Here is a 14,120-nt window from a genome sequence, read left to right on the forward strand (position 1 = left end):
CAGTCGTTGAAGATACACCCATCATCGGCTTTCAAAAGAAGGACTTGATCGGGCTTGACGTGCCGCATAATGATGCCCTAGTCATCTGCATCCAAATTGAACAAGCTGTGATCGAGCGAGTTCATGTGGATGAGGGCAGTCCAACCAACATCTTGCAACTATCTGTTATCCAGCAGATGGGATTGGAACCCAAGATCAACAAGCTTGCCAGGTCGCTCACCGGCTTCAACGGGGCCACGTCGATTACTGTGGGAACGATCGACCTTGACATCCACTCACCCCCGGTGGTCTGCTCGCAAACCTTCATGGTCATCAACGAGATCTCCCCTTACAACGGAATCTTGGGCCGACCGTGGATCAGCAAGATCGAAGCTATCACATCGGCTTTATACCAGAAGATCCGCTACCCCATCCCTGGGGGCGGGATCGGGCAGATCGACAGTGACCAAGCCACGGCGAGGAGATGCACAGCCCAAGGGCTCAAGAAGTGCAAACAGTTGCAGTTCACACCAGTAATGCAGGCTACTGACGTAGCAGGACACACTCCCAGTAGACAAGCAAGCCCGAACAAGATGGGAGTTACTACCTCAAAATAGCAATTAAGGAGCCAGGATCAAGGCGAGGGAATCCGCCTGGAAGACTCCCCTGAAAAGGGTTGGAAGCTTGAGGATGACGTTGAGTTAGTACCCCCTGATCCTGGCCCGCCAGACAAAGAAGCGCAGATCGGCTCGTGCCAGAACCCAAACAAGAAGGATCGAGACGAGGGAATCCGCCCGGAAGGCTCCCTTGAAGAAAGTTGGAAGCCTGAGGAAGACGTTGAGTTAGTACCCCTCGATCCTGACAAGCCAGACAGAAAAGCGCGGATCGGCTCGCGCCTAAGCCCAGATGAGAAGGTGGAGCTGACCACCTTCCTCCAGAACAACAAAGACATGTTCGCGTGGTCACCATCTGACATGCCTGGCATCAACCCGAACATCATCTGCCATCCGCTCTATGTCAACCTCGCCCACATGCCAGTGGCGCAGAAGAGACGCAACTTTGCTCCTGAACGAGTCGCAATCATTGAAGCCGAGATCGATAAGCTCCTAGCTGCTGGCTTCATCGAAGAGGTCTCCTACTCAGAGTGGCTGGCCAACGTTGTTCCGGTGGCTAAACAAGAAAATGGCAAATGGAGAGTTTGCGTCGATTACACCGACCTCAACAAAGCATGCCCTAAAGACAACTTCCCATTGCCAAGAATCGACCAGCTCGTAGATTCAACTTCTGGCAACCAGCTGCTCAGCTTCATGGATGCCTACTCTGGCTATAACCAAATTATGATGCACGAGGATGACAAGGCGAAGACCTCTTTCATCATCGAAAGAGGGACCTATTGCTACAAGGTCATGCCCTTTGGGCTGAAGAACGCCGGAGCAACCTACCAAAGGCTCGTGAATAAAATTTTCAAGGAGCAGATCGGCAAAACCATGGAAGTCTATGTGGACGACATGCTGGTCAAAGCCCCTAAGCGTGCAGATCACATTAAGAACCTCACTGAAGCATTCAGCCTGCTCCGCCAGTATCGCATGAAGCTGAATCTAAGTAAATGCACGTTCGGTGTATCGTCCGGTCGATTCCAAGGATACCTAGTAACTCAACGAGGTATTGAGGCACACCCACGCCAAATCAAGGCAATTCTCGAGATGAAGTCACCTTCAACGGTAAAAGAAATACAAATTCTGACGGGCAGAGCAGCGGCCCTTAACCGGTTCCTCTCAAGATCCACCGACAAGTGCAGACCATTCTTCAAGGCTTTGAAGAAGGGGCAAAAAGACAAATGGGACTAGGAGTGCGAAGAAGCTTTCCAGAATCTAAAGACTTACCTCACTTCACCTCCCCTGCTCTCAAAGCCAGTTCCTGGTGAAGACTTGTTCGTGTACCTAGCGGTGTCCAACTCGGCCATCAGCTCAGCTCTCATCCGAGAAGAACTTGGGGCCCAACATCCGGTATTTTATACGTCAAAAGCTCTCCTCGATGCAAAGACTCGCTACCCGAAGTTAGAGAAGCTCATTTTTGCACTTGTAGTGTCCGCAAGAAAGCTACAACCGTATTACCAAGCTCACCGGATCATCATCATGACCGACTTTTCTTTAAGATCAATCCTCCATAGCCCTGACGCGTCTCCGCAACTCATGAAGTGGGCTATAGAGCTAAGCCAATACAACCTCCTCTACCGGCCGAAGACTGCGATAAAAGCCCAGGCTTTGGCAGACTTTGTCGCAGAATTCACGCCATCGGCCGAAGAAGAGAAGCTGGTCAGCAAAAAGAAGGAAAGTTCGAGAGCAGACAAGACCTCCGCTGAACCTGACCAACCCAAAGACATGTGGCAGTTGCGCGTAGACGTCGTCATCATCGCCCCAGATGGAACCCTATTGGAGCAAGCTATCACGCTTGGCTTCCCAGCCTCAAACAACGAGGCAGAATACGAGGCATTGCTCGAAGCATTCTTGACCAAAACTGCAAGCAGATGAAAGTCAACCTTGATCTGCTCAAAGAATAACAAGAAAGGGTCATTGTTCGAGTTGTAGCTTTCCAGCAGCAGCTGGCATCTTACTACAATAAGAAGGCCATTGTTCGAGTTGCAGCTTACCAGCTCGACTCCAAGCAGGCGACAAGCCTTTCCTCCATTGCAGGCAAGCTACTTTTCGAGTACAAACTCAATGGAGCCTTTTTCGAGCGTCATGTCCCCGACATACGCCCGTAGGCGACAAGCCTTACCTCCACTGAAGGCAAGCTACTTCTTGAGTACAAACTTCATGGAGCCTTTTTCGAGCGCTATGTCCCCGACATACGCCCGCAGGCGACAAGCCTTACCTCCACTGAAGGCAAGCTACTTCTCGAGTACAAACTTCATGGAGCCTTTTTCGAGTGTTATGTCCCTGACATACGCCAGTAGGCGACAAGCCTTACCTCCATTGCAGGCAAGCTACTTCTCGAGTACAAACTCAATGGAGCCTTTTTCGAGCACTATGTCCCTGACATACGCCAGTATGCGACAAGCCTTACCTCCATTGCAGGCAAGCTACTTCTCGAGTACAAACTCAATGGAGCCTTTTTCGAGCACTATGTCCCTGACATACGCCCACAGGCGACAAGCCTTACCTCCACTGAAGGCAAGCTACTTCTCGAGTACAAACTTCATGGAGTCTCTTTCAAGTGTTATGTCCCCGACATACGCACACAGGCGACAAGCCTTACCTCCATTGTAGGCAAGCTACTTCCCGAGTACAAACTCAATGGAGCCTCTTTCAAGCGCTATGTCTCCGGGCATACACTTACAAGATACAATGAGAATTGAAATTTGAAAGATAACTGAAAATTCCATAGCAAAGCGGCCAACCAGCCGAGTTCAACAAGAAATGAGCCTCATTCTGCTCAACCGGCACCAGCTGCTCTGCAGCCTCAGCTGCCTCCACCTCCGCATCTGCCCTAACCTCATCAGTCGCGCCACCTTTGGCGTCGTCTTCCTCCATTGTAGCTTCATCAGCTACCTGCTCTTCAACTACTTCTACATCCACTGCATTAATCTGCTCACTTTGAGTAGGGGGCAAGTCAAGATAGAGTTGCTCACTATCCTCATGTTCGAGAGGGAAACAAGGAGGAGCACCGTTCTTGCAGCCCAAGTATCCCAGCTTGTATGCATTAGCAGCAATCTCATGCTTGGATGCCTCCGTGGCTTCCACATGGGTGTGAAACTTGGCCAGCAGCTTGTCGCGATCCTGGACCAGAGCAGCATGTTTACATTCGAGATGAAAGTAGGCTTCCTTGCATTCGAGCAGGGTAGCCATAAGAGACTCAAGCTCACCATCCTTCTGGCCAACAGAACTCTTAAGCGCGGACATACTCTCGTTCATCTCGGAAATCCTCGCATCATGGCGAATCCGCTCGTTCGAGAGCTTGTCAGCCAGATCAGCATTCTTCTTCACTAGCTCGTCAAGCAGGACAGAAGAGGGGGCAACAGTACGTGAGTTCCGCATGGCCCCAACACTAAAAATCATCCCCTTTTGAAGATGATACATGGCAGCTTCTTCTTGCTTATCCAAGGAAAGGCTCGAGAAAGCACCAAGGTCACCAGCTCGATACACGTGGTCAACCAGCTTCGCACAGGCAGTTGGACTTGATAAGAAGCCCGTTTTAAGCAGATCAGACACGGACTCACCCCCAGCAGGGTTACCACCAATTTCCGGACCAGCAGTTCGCACAGCTAAAGGACTCTTTGCTCGAGCAGACGACTCTTTAGCTCTCTTGGCTGCAACTTGCAACATCGAGTCAGCTCCGCGCTTGACTGTTCGTGACATTGCAGACGAGTCATGGTTTCTAGGCAGAGGTACAGTCCTCTCAGTTTGATCTCCGGATCAGCGCAGACGCCCCAAACCTTGCTTCTCAGCAACCTGCTTACAAGGCAAATCACGAGTTTTGGGTAGCACGGGTGGAAACTTGAACAAAATATCTCGAACCTCCTGCATGCCACTGACTGTTTTGCTGTTCGAGCTGACAAGGCGTTTGGTCCCAGCAGACGAAGTATGAACAACTCCCACATGGACCTTCTCAGCAGGCGAGACCCCCCTTGAGGAAGACTTGCTCATGGCAGAAGAAAGTCTCGGCTGCTTTCGTTGTGGAGACGTGTCCCTTGATCGTGAGATTGGGGCTTCATCGAGGGCAGATCTGCTGCTAGCCTTCCTCTCCTCGGGAAACTCGGTCGAGGACTCTTCCTGCTCGACTGGCAGATCACCTAAGTCAGAGCCATGCAGCTTCCATCTTTTAATATCCTCCACAAGGGGCAGACCGCCGACCTCCTCAGCAACAAGCGCCATTCACTAAACCGAACAGGGATGTTCAGAGCTTGTTGAACCTTAGACATGTTCGGGTCGAGATCGAGCTTCTTGCATATGTTATTCTCTGCAAGCAGTAGATGGAAGTCAATCAGATACACAGCAAAATTTCAGAAAGGTTATAGCAGATCAAAGAAGTACAACTTACCATCATAGTAGATGTGAGGAACGAGCGGACCGTCGCTGACCTCCCATTCCCATCTGCCGATGACTTCCAGCACATCTGTATGCCACGCATGATCGCCTTGACTCAAACTATCCCTAGTTCGTGGCACAAAAAATTGAAGCAGTTTGGACCAACCCCAGTAACTAAGCTGGCCCGAACTGCCACTCGCTCTAGCAGCAGACCAGCGCACCTCTAGCCCAGTTACAGCTAGACTGCCCAAGTCAAAGTCCAATTGGCAAGTCAAAAACCTCCTCCACTCAGGAGCCCAAGTCACAGAAGGAAGCCCAGTTACAGCTGGACAGCCCAACAGATAATTCACATCTCCTACATGCCACCACGTGCCATGCAGAAGCTGGGGGGCATTTGTGGGAACCGAATTAAATCACCCTAGGTCAAATAATTCCTTCCATTTGGGGATTATTTGACCTAATTGGGAGTTACTCAATTTAATTGGGAGTTACCCAATTAAATTGGCAATTACCTAATTAAAATGGGGATTGATTTGATTCCTACCCTAATTAGGGATTTGATTTAAATCAGATAAATCAAATCCCTAATTAATCAAATCTCACCTAATCGGGGAGGAATAATTCCTTTCCATCTACAGAATTATTCCTCTGAAACCCTAGCCTCCGAGGCTCCTATAAATACCTAGCTACACACAAGGGTTAAGGTACGTCTAAATTCCTACTGAAACTCTGCAGAAATTATCTTTCACAAACCCTAGCCACTAGGCCTCATCATTTGGCCCGCGGGCTCATGGGCTTACGGGGGCCCGCCCGGCCCATTGAAAAAAAGCCCGGCCCGGCCCGTTATGGGCTTTGAGAGGGCCCGGCCCGCTTGGGCTTGGGCCGGGCTTGGGCTTAGGTGTTTGAAGCCCGGCCCGGCCCATAGGCCCGGCCCGATTAAGCCCATGAAAGCCCGGCCCGGCCCGCCCACAAAAACCCGGCCCGTTAGGCCCGCATACATATATAATTATGTATAAATAAGGGTTTAGAATTAGGATTACATCACTTGAATGACAAATCTCCCTCTTTAATTTTTTTTTGTGTGTTACTTGTTATAAAAATTGTGTTTGTTTCCATTGAATTCTACTCATTCCTAGTTTATAATTGGATGATTAGCACATTAATTTGTGTCATTTATTAATACAACAATTATATATATATATATATATATATATATATATAAATAAGACAAACAACATATCATATCACCAAACATAATCATACCACCAAATATAATCATATTTTTCTTTAACACATCACCAAATGATGAGCACAAAATTAATACAAGTTTTATCCTTAAATTTATAGTTTTTAGTATTTTCTTTTGTTTTATGTAAATCTATTAGAGTATTTTCTTTTGTTTTATGTAAATCTATCAAGGAAATATGCTCAAGACAACGTGAAAATGTGATTACATACAAAAACATGAAAATGCATACATAAATTTAAATTTTCAATTTTGTTGTAGCATAATTTTTTATTTTTTTTTTACACATTATTTTTTAGGCCCATTTCGGCCCGGCCCGTTGGGCTTAGCCCGGCCCGGCCCGATGGGCTTTTTCAAGCCCGACTCATGAGATGGGCTTGGGCTTTGAATTTTCTAAAAAAACCCGGCCCGGCCCGGCCCGATATTTTCTCTCTCCTCTTTAAAGCCCGGCCCGGCCCGGCCCAAGCCCATGAAATTTGGGCCGGGCTAGCCCGGCCCGGCCCATTGACGAGCCCTACTAGCCACCATATTCTTTCTCTCCCTCACACAAGGCTCCGGCCTCCACACACGGCTCCGACCACCCGATTTTCCTTGAAACACCCATCCTAACTTAGGCATCGGAGGGCCTTTGGCCAACACCCCCCGGGTGTGGTCCTTTTACTCCGATCTGTTTTGCAGGGAGAGAGAGGTGCGGAGAAGACGAAGGAATCTTTAGGCGAATATTCTCGTGGGAGGAAATGCTATACTAAAATTTCTTTTTAATTTTTAAAATGTAATTATGTTACTCAAAACTTATCACCTCTTCTTACTTACCCTCTCTCTCCCACCAACCCATCCATCGATCGGAGGAAATTTTCATATCTAGAATAGAGGGAAGAGAAGATCTGAACTAGAGAAGTTAAGGAATTCATATGGAAATAATAGAAAGTAATTTTCTTCATTCAAGGTAGGGTCATTGTTTTGATCAATGGAGTCCTTTGACACTTCCCAGGAGTTGTCCACTTTACTTTGGTTCTTAACAATAGATTAATAAATTTTATTTAGATCTCTTTTGGTTCATATCAATATATTGAGAGATCTGGATTGTTGTTTGTGTGCCGAAGATGGAGGGAGTGGAGTGTAGTTGGAGCAGTTGTGGAGAGGCAAGCATCAAACCCTTGGGTATTTTCTTGGTAGTTTTTGCTTCTTCTTTTTTAAATTTTTTGTTAATTAAAAATAATAAAAAGAAATAATATAATTCAAATCACCTTAGATGATGTGGATGTCCACATCAACTGTCACATAAGGTGGTATACAATTGTAGTATAAAAAAATATGGTAAGAATAGCACTACCCTTATGAAATAGATCAAGAGCAGGATGTGAGGAATATGAATAAAAGTTTACATTGGAAAGTTAAGAAATCTTGCATGGGCTTATAAGGAGTTGGGCTACGTAGTATTGCGAATTGATTTTGAAGTAGAACCTCAACTTCCTTCATGGTATATCAGTGTAGTATCGTAGACAAAGGCCTAAAAGGGGAGAGTCTCTTCATCCCACTACGTACGTAGCCTCAAACACTTTGTCAAAATGGCTATAGCATGGCTCCTACGCTGCGGAAAAAAGTTAGAGGGATCACACATGAGCTATGCCATTAATTTTGACGGAATTAATGATAGACTTGACCGTGAGGGGAAAAGTGAGTCGTAAAACATTATTCAATGGGACAATATGAGTCATTGTAACTTTTGGAGTGCAATGTGGAATTTGACGATTGTTTGAGAAGTACTAGTTTAAGTTAGCCTAAATTGAATTCATGTTGTCTTCCCGATTCTACTTGTGAATAAGTCAAAACGGGCAAGCACTTGCATTCTTTTATTATTATTTATTTTTATGAAAGTAATTTTCTTGAGAGTCAACATGAGTTTTGCCCTTGCTATAGGTTAGACCAAATTCAAGCTACACAGAGTAGGTAGCCTTCCACATGGTTGTTTGAGTTGTACAAGCTGCAAATGTGGACTACCGACATCAACCAAACCAAAAAAGGCCAACCCAAAATTACAAGCACCTATACATGAAACTAAGAAATTCCAACAATTATTGTGATGTGATATGCTTGTCTGAGTGAACGGACATTGTTTTGTTTATAAATTAGATGTTTCCCACAAGAAACATGAAACTATATTCTTAGGTTGTTAGAACTAATTATAGTTCGGAACAAAATCATGGGAACTAAGATCATGTTGTACAACCAATAGTTAAATGAAGCAATATGGGTCTTTGTGATTGTTGAGGGATCATCATGAGATTTGACCATAGAAGGAAGTACAACAACTAAGTTTTTAGTTTATTTAGTTAGAGACTTCCTAGGAGCATTTTCCTCTGCTCAAGTAAAGAAATGAAAATAATTACGGGTTATAACACGAGAGCCATTAGATTTCGTCACCTGATTTATTCATCTGGTATTCGATTTAAATTCAATTTTATAAACTTAAAAACAAATTTAAGTTAAAAGACGAAAAAACCTATTTGGTAGGCTTTTTTGAAAACTCAAACCCAAAATAAGCTCAAAAACATCAACAAATTAGAAAACAAAAAAAGTCTGTCTTTTACAATTTTTTTGTAGTCGTCTCATCGCTCTAGTGACGCTTGCTCTGAGCTCCTGGTAGAGCTCAAATATTTGATGCTTCTCTGCAATTTTTTTCCTGTAGTGGTCCAAAAAAAGTCTTAATAAGTTAATCAACTTGTGTATTCTGGTTAACAAGAATTCTTGAATATATATGTAGTCTTTTGCACATCAGCTTGCCATTAGTATGAGCTCTGCAGTCAAAATTAACTCATTTTATTGTGACTGATCTTTTCACTTAACTTGACAAGTTTTGATAAGACCTTGCTCAGTATGTGGCAGTAAATATCATGTATTTTGAACACAATTTTTTTCTTAGACCTTTGTTCAAACTAGTAGGAATTGTTACAGAAGAAGTTGTCAGCTCAAGTTTTCGTTTTGATCAATTTCATTGACACATAGGTATCAAATGTCAATGTTTAGCCGTAGGGTTCCCTTTGGTTGTGGTTTTTGTGAGTTTTGTTTTGAATTGGTTGAGCATTACAGAGCTCTCTCTCTCTCTCTCTCTCTCTCTCTCTCTCTCTCTCAAAGTTTTATATAGCCAGTTTAATTGGTTTAATTGTCAAGCATTGTCATTGCTAATGGAGAGCTAGTTTAGTTGGTTTAAACGAGGCTTTTGGTCTCTAAATGGTTGAATTGTCATTGTTCTGTTGCTCTTTCCTTAATAAGCTCTGGTTTTTATTTTTATTATTAGATTTATATAAAAATTATGATTTCGTCTGCACTACGTAGGTTATGCTCTATGAAGGCTTGAAAGATTTGACAGAGTCTGAGAAGCAAATATGACAGTGCATGCCTTACCAAGTCATTGGATGTGATCAAAGAAAGTTGGGAAGTGTAGGGATGAACCTTGAGGTACAGTTTTGTCCTGTAATTATTTTTGTTATTATTTTCAATTGACTTTCAGTTGCCAATGTCATTTATTGTCTGTAGAAATGATTGAGGGATTATAAAATTCTATAAAGCATTTTAAACCAAAGAATATTTAATTATTAGTTGGAAGATTATTTGATTCATGTCCCAAATGAATTTGCAATTATTAAGTGGAAGATCAGGTCCTTGCCTCCCTTGATATTTATGCAGTAATTGTTGCCTATACTTTTTGAGCATCCATTTATTCATAGATTGTGTTGTGTGGTGGAAATTTTGTATCTCAGCTATATCATGGAATACTTTATCTGCTATTTTAGTTAGAGACTTGTGAAGATTTATTCTCATTCCAATTTTGCAATTCTGCTATTTGGAATTCTAAAGAAGTGGAATTATTGGGGCCCTAATGGAATTTTACACAATTTGCATGATCTTGATGAAGTATAGGGCAATGAAATTAGTGATGCTAGATATTATATAGACAGATATGGATGAATTATGTTCAGAATCATTAGTCTTAGAATTTATTTAGTCTAGAATATTTTAATTTAATATGTATTATTTAAGACTTGAAAATCAATTGAGTTTAACGATCATATATGCATGTTATTAAAATATAGATTTTAAAATTAGTATGTTTAATATAATTTCAATAATGTTTATCAATTGTATAAAAAAAAAAAATGTTTATCAATAGCTTAATTCAACAAAAATGAAAAGAAATTGTTTTCAAGAATTCAACCAAACAAGTTTGCAAATTTTAAAGATTATAAAACAGTTTTCAAGTTGTATACCAAACAAGTTTTTGAATCTTAAAAAATGGATTTGAGAACTCTTTATTTTTTAAAATAATCAAAGTTTTTGAGTTCCCTATTTGAATGGAATCCAAGGACGACTGCTTTGGGCCTCAGAATAAGGGAGGCTAAAATTTAAGGCTCATATTATAAGTGTTTTCTTGAGAGAAAGATACAATGGCTCAAATGAAAATCACTGCAAATTCTTTAACAATACAATAGCATGCATGTATAAAGTAAATAAAAAAAGAAATGGCCCTCATTTTTTCTTTTTTTGGTTAAACCACTCAAATAAATAGTATAAATCAACTCACAAATTATTACCAACTAGTCTTTGGTTTAATGGTATTCGCCTCAATTTAATTGGAAGAGATTTGATCATGTTCGTCTCATTTGGATAGCGACAACTATATATATATATACAATTATTCTCCCATCATGCTGTCTGCACGTTATTATCGTGCGTATGCCATTGTAAACATGGAGGAACTCAGGGAGGGGTAGTAGAAAATGCATGGCGTCTGCACAATAATATCGTCCGGATGTCCCTAGAGGAGAATTTCTGTATATATATACAATCAGTCATACACAAATCAAGCTATATATATATATATAGTGAGCTTCTATTGAGGGATCCCTCTAATAAGCTTATTAGGGTTCACTTGAGCAAGTTAGACATAATGTGTCCTGAATAAGAACATCTTGTATGATATACGAAGAGACTTCAAACCATTCAAAGTGATCAAGGCAAACACAGCATGCCTAGCAGTTGGAAATAAATTTTTAAAACAGCACAAAATAACTTGGTGTGTGAACAACACACTATATAATGTAGGATTGAAATGTTATTGATAAGAAAGCCAGCAATGAATAGGAAACAAATAAATAAGAATATAGACTTTAGACAATTCAGGCATCTCACTCTCTATTTCCCTTCAGTTTCTGACCTTATTCTATTTCCACATGGATGAGATATTTTCCGTTATAATAGAAATATATGTACAGAAAAATAATTTCATCATATTATTGGGAATATAAAGATAAGCTTTGACTAGTGATTAACACGATGCTTAGCCATCACATCTCTCCCATTATCTGATTAATTATAATTCTCTTATTTTATTAAACTTAACCATATGATCTCACACACTCTCTTGCCACTATATAAAATTGGCCCAATCATTTTATTACCTTCTCTTTCATGACCACTTTTCGGTCAAATCATGATTAGAAACTTGAGCAATCTGAGAGATGATGCTAATGCTATCTTACAAGGCTAGATTTTGTTTTATCATAATCTCATGGAAGTGGACTATTCTTTTCTCAATGAGGTCACATTGTAGCACCGTAGAATTCAGTGTTTCTGACTTTTACTTGCTTTTGTTAGTCTGAATAAAGTTCATCTTCTTTATCAGGAATAAATAAATAAAGATTAAGAAGTGTTAATAGGTTCAAAATCGATTAAGAAGTGTTAATCGGTTCAAAATCGATTAAAATGCGGAAATTGAAAATGTTTGGATTTTTCTGAATTTAGAGATCAAAACAACTCTACGGAAGCCATTGAAAAAGAAAAATTCACATTGGATTGGTTGATTTTGGAGGATTATAGACTGGATTTTGAACCCTCCAAAGAAAATCAAAATAAAATTGTACATTTGAATGAACATATTCTACTTATATATCACCTTAATGTCAAAACACTCAAGCTAAACCAATCGATTACAAGACGCAAAGATCAAAAATATAAGTCAAGTTTTGCCAACTCCATCCATCCATCCGATTGATCAGACGTTTTTAATTTTCTATATTCTTTTTAATTTAAGAATTAAATAAACTTTCGTCTATAAGATTTGAAATAAAAAAATACCAACAACCATTATTTATTTATTTTGGTCGAACTATCTATTTCGTCAAACTACGATGCTCATCAACCCTAATTTTCTATTATTCTGTCAAACTTTGATGATCAAACTCCAAATTTTTTTATTGACTCTGATCTGATTTTTCACCTGGACAGAGTGGTCAGCAATACGGCAGCTCAACGGTTGGGATGGAAATTTATAATTCTGGTTAAGATATAATAATTATGTTTAATTGATGAGAACATGTTGGCCTCGCAGTCCTCGCCGTGTGTTTTGTGAGCATGATTTGAAGCATGAAGAAAATTCAAAGATGGTTGAAAAATGCCCGTCTTTTAATATCACAAAATTATTAGTAATTTTTTATTAAAAAAAATTAAGAAAACTAATAAGCCATGCATGTCTTGCGTTGCGCCCGCAAAATATGATGTGATGTATGTGTGTGATATATCTATTGCAATAGTGCCCAGCCTGTTTTAAAGTCAACTGCCCAGACGGTCGGCTATGTTTTGTATATTTTGATATCTCATCTTCATGTTTATATTTAGTCTATTTTCGACCCCACAATTCACGCAACTTTTCTTTGCCCCTTTGTTCTTAGGAAAATAATCCACAATCACGGTGAGTCGTAAATTTAGGGGTTGATGACCATTTCATTTTTCATTTTCACCTTTTTTGAAAATTAAAAACTGAAAATATTTTTGGTAACCGATTTAATTTTCAGTTTTCAAAAAGTGAAATATAATTTTCAAAATCACCCCTTTTTTTTTTGGTAAAACAACTTGAAAGTGTTTTTTTTTTTTTTTTGCGCTCTTTTTCATTCATTAATTTTACATTACAACACATGAAATATACTCCAGTTACCAAACCTTAGTATTTGAGACCTCCCAACTTGGACCAGCCACTCGATTCTTGCATTTAACCACAGCCCCAATCCAAGCCTTGGGACATCCAGATCCAAAATTCACAAAAAATCATCTTAATTTCAAAAAAATACTACAAACTCTTTGTAGCATGCACTTTCATTCTATAATCTCAAATTCCCAATTTGACCACAAAAATATTCATTTCAAAGTTCCACATAAAATTGAAAATTGAAAACTAAAATCAGTTACCAAACAACTTTTGTTCGGTTTCACTTTTCATTTTTTCTAAAAACTGAAAGTAGTTACCAAACAAGTTTTCAGTTTTTAGAAAATGAAAATTGAAAACTAAAAACTGAAATGGTTATTTCAAAAATACTACCTTATAGGTAAGTATTTTATTTTCGAGAACTAGCTAATCAGCCCACATTAGGTTTGTGAAAGAACCAAGGTGGATAAAATGAGACCTAAGACCTAATCAGTCATTATAATGCTGGAACAAAACAACCATATCTGAAATAAAAAGATGTGATATTTTCATTCAATTTACTACCAGGAATCAGCCAATTTCATACTATATATACATATCTTTATTTGAATTTCTAAACAAAATTATATGGGCTGTCAACTAATTAATTGGCTCAATATATATACATCTAACCTGAATGTGAATAGTTATTTCTGCAACCACTATATTCAAATATATGAATGGCATAATTGGGAAGCAGCAGATTTGTCACTGCATGACTTGGTTCAATTGGAAAGGATAAATTTTAATAAATAAAAAACAAATTAGGTTAGATAATCAACTTTTGCCTTTTTAGTTACCCATTTCTTTTAATTTCAATGTTTCCTGAAAAGGATTTAAATCTTAAACA

Source organism: Prunus avium, chromosome 2 (genome assembly GCF_965620075.1).
Source record: "Prunus avium chromosome 2, drPruAviu1.hap1.1, whole genome shotgun sequence".
Taxonomy (NCBI): domain Eukaryota; kingdom Viridiplantae; phylum Streptophyta; class Magnoliopsida; order Rosales; family Rosaceae; genus Prunus; species Prunus avium.